Source organism: Electrona antarctica, assembly GCF_951216825.1.
Source record: "Electrona antarctica genome assembly, chromosome: 21".
Taxonomy (NCBI): Eukaryota; Metazoa; Chordata; class Actinopteri; order Myctophiformes; family Myctophidae; genus Electrona; species Electrona antarctica.
Genome location: NC_136802.1, coordinates 16,806,755 through 16,816,146, shown reverse-complemented (window position 1 = coordinate 16,816,146; position 9,392 = coordinate 16,806,755).

The following is a 9,392-nucleotide window of genomic DNA, read 5'->3' as shown; positions in this document are numbered from 1 at the left end:
GTGGTTTTAACCAAACATTTAGTGTTTCATTGGATGAGATTTGTTCTGTTTTGAACAATCATCTTCGCTATAAATAAAGGCTGAATAAGTTTATCTCTCAAATTGATCGTCAGCAATGGCTTTTCAAGTCCATATAATAAGTCTTGCAGCAGAAATAGATAATAATTATTAATAATTACAGGACACAAGTTAACTGCTCTTTAGCCTCACGCAGACAATCTGAGATCCAGTGATGTAAAGTAACTAAGTACATTTACTCAAGTACTGTACTTAAGTGCACTTTTGAGGAACATTTACTTTACTGTTGTCTTCCCAATGTTCTAAACTTCTACTCCACTACATCTCAGAGACAAATATTGTACTTTATTCCACTACAATTATTTGAAAATCTTTACTAATTACTTTGCAGATATAAATTATTATATTATAAAACATACATTAATCACTTCAGCCCTATTTTATGTATAGGCTTTTGGAAAATAGCTGATCCACAAGCACACAGCGTGTCAAATCGCAACGCTTTTTGAGCTTGTAGATCTGCTATTGTAAAACATTTGAGTGGTGTTACTTTTGGTCAAGTATATTCTGATGCGAATACTTTTGTACTTTTAGTCAAGTACATTTTTGTTTTCCGCATTCCTTTTACTTGTACATTTTGTATATTGTGGTATTCTACTTTTACTGAGTATCTGAGTACTTCTTCCACCATTGATGATCCTATGTGACGGAACCTCCTAAAATTGTTTAAATTCTTTCATTCATCATTAAAGTGTTTCCACCCAGCTTTAGCTCCTTCATTGAATTTAGATCATGTCACTAGACGTATCAGAAGGCTTAGACAAACTGCCCTCTATTTCTTTGCAAACCATTCGTTATTTAATAATCATCTTTTTCAACATGCCTGCCTGAAACCAATGTCTTTCACCAAACCGATACACAGCAGATTCTATGGTAAACTCACTGGCAGTGGTTAGTTTACGTTATTTTGAAAATGTATTACCCAATTACCCAAACAACTGTCTGTACTCGTACATACACCGCCAAACAACATTGAGCAGTGACCCTTCAATGGCTCTACAGAAGTAAGCAGTTCATCATTTAGTAACATTAGTGGTAGAATTATTGTCGATATGAAATCTAAACCGTAAAACAGAAAGACAGTAGTTCCTGTGGTTTGCCTGTGGCTCTCTACTAGTGCAGAGGTTCTCAAACTATGGGTCGGGACCCGAAGTGAGGTCACGGGACTGAAACAATTAAAACAATTTTTCCCCCATTAAGTTTTCAAAAAAGCATAGCATGTAAATCCATTTTCTTTCTTATTTTGTTTGGTTAAATTCAGGAATGTTTTTTTTTCTTTTTTTTAAATAATAATATTTAAAAACAAAGTGTAGGAAACCAAAAAAACGAAACAGACCCATAAAAAATTGTCTGCGACCCAACCTTGGGTCCCGACCCAGTGTTTCGGAACCAGTGATCTAGTGTGACCCGGAATACTGCCGGTTTTCTGTTGTACCAGCTATAATAAGCTACGTACATTCACCTGGTATCGCAGATTTTAAACTAGTCCCTGAATAGACAGAAGGAAACCCAGTTGTTCTGTGTATAAACTGTAGAAAACATTGATGTTTCTGAGAATACATTCATGTGTTTTGGTATACTTTCAGGGAGTAGCTTCTTTTCCATTTTGGACACATATACCTGTACAGAATTTAGCAATGAAACCCTGAATGTTCTTATGAGTTCGTTGGGTGAGTTGGAGGCATATTAGACCAGTGGTTTTCAAACTGTGCACAATGCACACTATTGGACAAGTCACGATCTCAAGGAACGTATTGTTTGCCCTTGGGCAGAAACCTTGTATCTCCCAAAGGGCAATAAATCTTGGAATTGAAGCTCACTTCTCGTTCAGCCTGCTGTTCCTATTAATGGCCCAGCAGAAGTCGCTATTTCACCTTCTACCATTTGCAATACATCTCAATGTACCGGTATCTCAATGAGGTTATGGGCAAACTTTACAATTTATTTTATTACCTTAGTAAACCTTTTCACAAACACGTTATGTTTTAAATCGCTAGTTTAAAGTATTTCTTAAATCATGATATGCGTTTAGTTATTTATGGTTCCATTAATTTAAAAAAAATAACGATAAAGTCAGGCTTTCTACTGGTTCTACCGAGTGAAGAACCGCCCTCGCTGCGGTTTTAATTTTCGTTTGCATTTCAGGCCGGATATCAACTGGATATAGAAAGATGGCGGATTTGAAATCGCTGCAAAATAGGCTTCATATAGGTCTGTAGAAACCATTGGCGCCATTGTCCATTTCTTTTTCACGGTCTATGGTTTCTCCATATTTAAAAATAAATAAATAAGAAAACAAAAGAAATCCTGTATTATGTACAGGTATGTATTTGTTTTAGAGCATAGAAGTTGCCACTGTATAGGTAAATGAGTGTGCACAAAATACTGGTAAAAAAATAAATAATCGATAACCTTTTGTACAGTGTCACATATTGCAATAATGTGTGGTTGTCACAAAATCCCAAGGCACACCTGGACTTGACTCACGGTGCAGAGGCCCACCGTTTGAGAACCACTGGCCTAGACATTTGCTGGGGCCCGTTTAGCAAGGCATTTGACGTGTAGTTGTACAACAGTAGAAGACTGTAGTTGTACCGGTCAGCTCCCAGTACAACAGCAGAAGACTGTAGTTGTACCGGTCAGCTCCCAGTGACCAACAGTAGAAGACTGTGGTTGTATCGGGCAGCTCCCAGTACAACAGCAGAAGACTGTAGTTGTACCGGTCAGCTCCCAGTGACCAACAGTAGAAGACTGTGGTTGTATCGGGCAGCTCCCAGTGACCAACAGTAGAAGATTGCAGTCTTACTGGGCAGCGTCCAAGTGTGAATGTTGCTCTGACATTTCAGTAAGTGTTTAGCACCTTCCATTGATATAATAAATTAGTAGAATAGTTACAATACAAATTAAATCAGGCAAAGCCCAGTACAGCCTTTGCGCAGGACACAGAGAAAATGCAGTAAGTACAGAATCAGCCCAGAGTTTAGTCAGGTTCACAACGTCGCTCCACCAAGGGTATTGTGTTGCGTGCGGTAAACAATCAGTGTTTTGTCAATTTGACGTTGTATTGATTACAAAGGAATTGATTTCATTTCCTCACCATGGCAAATGCTGACACAGGTCACGTTCGTCGCAAAGCTCAGTGGCACTCCCCAGTGGAGGCTGGGCGTGAGGCTGCTCACAGATGGCGACAGAGAGAAAGCAGGCAGAAATGCAGCAGAATCACACAAGCATGACGCAAAACCAGAATACATATAAATCCTTCATACCTGTGTTCAGTGCAGCAAGCATAATATCAACAATAATATTCATGATAATTCATTATCTAACATTCTTATACACCGCACTGTGACAGTACCTTGGATTGGTAATGATCTTTACATCATCACTTAGTGTCTTTGTAAGTGCAGAAGATGGCGAGATTGACACGGGAGAGGAGTGAGAGAATGAGAGAAGAGAAAGAGTTAGAGAGGGAAAGAGAAGAGATGAGCGAATGGATGAGGAGGAGATGAGAGAGGGAGAGATAAAAGGGTTGGGTGAAGGGAGCGAATACTATGGTGGTGAAAATGAATAGTGTATTCTGAACTATGCACAAAAAAGAATTCCACACACTCTTATACTTGTAAAACTGTGATGTGACAATAAAGCTGATTCTGATACTGTTCCCCTGTATTGAGACATTTGTCACCTGTTCTTTCTTCCTACCAGGCCTGGATTAACAATGGAATTTAGTGGAGCTTGAGCTCCAGGGCCCACAGCTTGCAGGGCCCTGTGCGAGACTATGGTATAGCTGTTGCTTCCATCAAAACCGTATTCATAGGTCACTGATTTCAATGTAACGCAACACAGTAACCCCAGCTAGTGTTTTTGGTCGCCCAACAGTTTCTTAACCACTGACTCAAAAATAGCAGATCCAGCGTCGGGGAGCTATAGCCTTATGCCCTATGGGAGCAGTGGCAATAGTGCTGGCGGTGCGCTGAACGCACGCAAAGTGTTGTTCTTGATTGTGTTGCACACACGTGAATCACGTGCATGGGGTTATTTTGATTTGGTGTAGCGCCAGGGCCCACGGAGGGGTTGATTTGGCACTGCGAGTTCCTACTGTATATAATGTTATTTAGTTTACAGTACTGTCTCAGCCCCTCGCAAAGTCTAAACATCTGAATAACATGTCATCTATTTCAACTAGGGATGTCCCGATACACTTTTTTCGCTTCCGATCCGATACCACAATTTCTGTGTTAGCCGATGGTCTCGCTCATGGTCCGACTACCTCTAAGTAACTCCAAATCCTGAGAGTACAATACCCAACAATAACAAGCCCAATAATGAAGCAGAAATTAATGAGTGAGAAAGAGTGACAACTGATAGGAGTGAGTCAGAGAGAGGACTGATAGAAGAATAAGAGAAAGAAAGGAAAGAGTGAGACAAAGAGGAGTGATAGACAAGTGAGTCAGAGAGGGGAGTGATATAATTGTGTGTCAGAGAGATTAATGATAGAAGAGATAGAGAAAGCAGTGATTGAAGAGTGACACAAAGAGGAGTGATATACAAGTGAGTCAGAGAGGGGAGTGATAGTGAGTCAGAGAGAAGAGTGATTGAATAGTGAGTCAAACACCCCCTGTCAGGTGAAAAGAAGCAGCTTGGACTCCATGCATAGAAGGAAGCATGAGGTCAGTCCGCTGCCCCCCAGTTTGGCAGAGGAAGTGTAGCGGTATCAATTAGGTAATTGACACTTGGGTGAAAAAAATGGCTTGCAAAATCGTGGGGGAAAAAAGAGAAAAAAAAGAAGAGTGAGTCAGAAAGAGAGAGGAGTGATTGAAGAGTGAGTCAGAGAGAGAGGAGTGATTGAAGAGTGAGTCAGAGAGAGAGGAGTGATTGAAGAGTGAGTCAGAGAGAGAGAAGTGATATAATAGTGTGTCAGAGATAGCCTGGCTAATAAACCAGACTAATATCACACAACACTGTCGCGGTATATTAGATTCGGTCTGGTTTATTAACCAGGCTATGTCAGAGAGAGGAATGATAGAAGAGTGAGACAAAGAGGAGTGATTGAAGAGTGTGTCAGAGAGAGAGGAGTGATAATGGACTGGCAGGGGAGTGAGACAGGCCTTCAGGATGACCCCATCAAACCAAGGTATGCCAGGAAGGAATGTTTGACAGACGTAGACCCAGAGGACGTAGGAGAGACTGGGGGAGGGGGTGACCCTGAGGAGGGAGGAGAGTCTGGGGCAGGGGGTGACCCAGAGGAGGGAGGAGAGACTGGGGGAGGGGGTGCCCCAGAGGAGGAAGGAGAGACTGGCGCAGGAGGCGCCCCAGAGGAGGGAGGAGAGACAGGGTGTTTGAGAGACAGCAGCGTGGTGATGGGGAGGAGAGGAGACAGATCCCTCCACCCCGGCCTCTCCGACAGCGAGGGGCGCAGAGCGAGAGCGAAGGGAGCGGTGGAGGGGGCGTGGCCGAGCGCCCGGTGGGCCAGTTGTCCGTTCCTGCCACAGCGCTGCTGCTGTTGCTGTTGAGCCTCACCGTGCGCGTACGAGCGGTGCGTGTGCACGGCGTCGCGTGGCGCCGCACCAGAGGCGCTGGCGTGCGCAGGGTGCTTGACCTTGCAGTGCAGTCGCAGGCTGTCGCGGCGCTTGGCGCTGTACGGGCAAAGGTCGCAGGTGAAGGGTCTCTCGCCCGTGTGCACGCGCACGTGCTCCACCAGCTTGTTGGCCGTCCGGGTCAGGTGACCGCACAAGTCGCAGCGGTACTGGTTGCCCTGGCGATGGCCCTGGAAGTGCGCCAGGAGATCCTGTTGCCCGGGGAACAGCCTCTGGCAGATACGACAGCGATGCTCATTGGAGGAGGAGGAGGCGCCAGGGGAGGAGCTTACCGTGGTTCCTGGGATGGTGGTGACGGTGGCAATAGAAGGGGAGGAGCATCTGAGGGAGAGAGGAGGAGAGGATTAATGTCAAATGTTATATGTCAAGTTTGTGCGTGCGTGTGTGTGTGTGCGTGCTTGTGTGTGCTAACCCAGTCTCCCCAGTGATGGCTCCGCCCCCGGTAGAGTGTGTGTCAATGTGCACTCTCATCTCTGGCTCCTGATTGGTGGAGAGGCCACACACGCAGCAGTGCAGGGAGTAGGAGCTGAGCTCCCATTGGCGGTGCAGGGTCATGTGATCCAGGAACATGCCACGCCCCTCCGTTTCAAAACCACACACATGACATCTGAAGAGAGAGATTACATTTTGGGGGTAAATGGGTCAAGTTCAAAGGTCACAGAAAAGGTAAAAATCATAACACTTTTTCTGATGCGGAACTGACGTTTTTGGGCCCTATTCGGGCTGACACTGAGAACTCTACTCAAGATGTACAGCAGCCATTTGGGAATGTGTGTGTGTGTGTGTGTGTGTGTGTGTGTGTGTGTGTGTGTGTGTGTGTGTGTGTGTGTGTGTGTGTGTGTGCGTGTGTGTGTGTGTTACCTGTAGAAGTATGAACTGATGGTTCGATTAGAACTGAATGTTGTCTGACCGTCTGAGAGAGAGAGACAGAGAGAGTAATGGAGAGAGAAGGACACAGTGAAAGAAAGAGATTGTGAGTGCATGCAAGACATGAAGTCATCTCTCTTTTTGTTAAGATCACTCAGTGGTTCCGAAACGTTTGAGCCCGTGACCCAAAACAGAAATTAGACATTCTCCCGGGACCCAAACTAGTGAATATAGCAGATCTACAAGCTCATAACGCGGTGCAAAGCCACGCGTTGTGAGCTTGTAGTTCTGCTATTTTCACTACTGCTTTTCTTCTAATTTATGAGTTAGTGAAAAAAACATAGAATTTTGGTTTAATTCATGAAATGTTTTGCTTTTTTGGGGAATGTCTTTTGAAAATGTTTTGAAATAATACATTTAGGAAATAAAAAGGGGACCCATAACAATGTCTCTGCGACCCACAAATGGGTCCCGACCCACTGTTTGGGAACCAGTGGACTATAGTCTATACAGGGGTTTTCAACACGTGGTCCATGGAAGTATTGTGTGTGGTCCCTGACCATCCATTTAGTAATGTAGGATTTGTTGATTTAAAAAAATATCTTTCCACTAGTTGAGAAACTGAACTGAATGACCTGGTGAACTATGATATGATGACCGTCCATGTAGTCATTTACTGACAAGTTGGAAGTCAAGAAATTCAACAGAAAAAGGGAGTTAGAATCTCAAGAGGAGGAAGATTATTATTATCAGGAAATTATTAGTATCGTTAGTTGAGAACAGTTGGGTGCATTACATTATATTTGGAATATATTACTTATTACTTATTACCTTAATTTTAAAGTAATTGCGAACGCAATGAGCACTAACTATGAGACCTAGCAGAACATGTCTGTGTGTGTGTGTGTCTTTCTGTGTGTCACGCTGTAACACCACCCGCCCGCCACCAGAGGGCGCAGCTGTATCACACACAAAACACACACACACACACACACACACACACACACACACACACACACACACACACAAAACTTAACTTAAAGAAAAACTTAACTTAACTTAAAAAAAGAATTACTTAAAAACACACACACACATGCACGCACACATACACACACTAAAAAAAGAACTTACAAAAAAAGAGAACTTAAAAAAAAACCTTAAAAAAGTACGTAATTTATTCTAATTGTTATTGCAATTTACGAGCTGCGTTCGCTTCCCGCGTTTGCGCGTCTTACTTGTATATTGTATTACATATTACTGTCTTAGTAATACATTAATATTACAATTACATATTACTATTTTTTAAACATACGTATCATTCAATAAACTCACTCCACACAGCCGTCAGTTTTTTTGTACTTCAGTGGACTACTGAATCAAATTACTGTTGCCCCACTGTTTTGACCTTTAACTTCTGGGCCACATAAACCCAGTGATGGAAGAAGTGCTCACATTTTTCACTTGAGAAAAAGCAAGTCAAAGTTTGGTATTCAAAATGTACCAAACGTAAAAGTACTCATTGAGCACAATGTCCCATGTTAAGTTTCTAAATGTATACAAATCTATTGAAAATAGCCGATCTACAAGCTCACAATGCTGGTGGGTCAGCTATTTTCAGCAAAGACTGTGTACAGCGGGAAAGAAAGAGTGGTAGTAGTATAGAGCCCTGTGGGACCCCGGCCAACTAAGTCTAGGGTTTAAGTGGTTCATGAACAGGTCGTCTGACGTCTGTAAGACAGACTGAAAAACGTGTGTGTGTGTGTGTGTGTGTGTGTGTGTGTGTGTGTGTGTGTGTGTGTGTGTGTGTGAGACTGTGTGTGTGTGTGTGTGTGTGTGTGTGAGACTGTGTGTGCATGCGTGCGTTTTACCATGTGGTGATCTGGCAGTGTCAGGCAGACTGTTCTCAGAGGCAGGAGTGGCTGTCACTTTAAACAAAGGACTAGTGCGTGGGCACACACACACACACACACACACGCACACGCACACGCACACGCACACACACACGCACACACACACACACACACACACACACACACGTTTCAAATGAAAGGAACGCAACATGAACAGAATGCACACTATCTTCACTTACATCATGCTATACTTTATTTATTAGTCTACAACATTTCGGTCACAACGACCATCATCAGGTGTAGGCCTATCAATTAATTAATCACTTCAATAAAAATGTAATAGAAATAGTTTTCGATATCATCATCTTCAATATCAACAACAACAAAATCATAACCATCATACCTGTTTGTTTTGGGAGATGTTCTCTCAATCAAATGGTTGTTGGCTTTACTGACCTTCTCTGTAGAGAGACAGACACACAGACAGACAGACAGACAGACAGGTTATACTAGTGCTGACACACACACACACACACACACACACACACACACACACACACACACACACACACACACACACACACACACACACACACACACACACACACACACACACACACACACACACACACACACACACACACACACACACACACAGTATAGTCTGTGTCTATGTATTCATGTAGTGTAGTTGTTGTTACCAGACAGCTGATGCAGAAGGGTGGAGGCCAGATTCACTGACATGTCCTGCCACAGTACTGCTCTCAGGCACTGGTCTGGCAGCTTGGCTCCAGAGAGGAGATGGTCCTCCAATTCTGATCCAACAAAAGGCTGGTCCTCCATTTTGACACCGGAGAGACACAGGTCCTCCATTTTGGCTCCAGGGAAACAGTCGTTTTCCGTTTTGACTCTGAACTGGAGGTTGTTTGACACAATCCTGGCGCCCGAGAGACCCTGGTAGTCCATCTTGGCTCCAGACAGATTATGGTATTCCATCTTG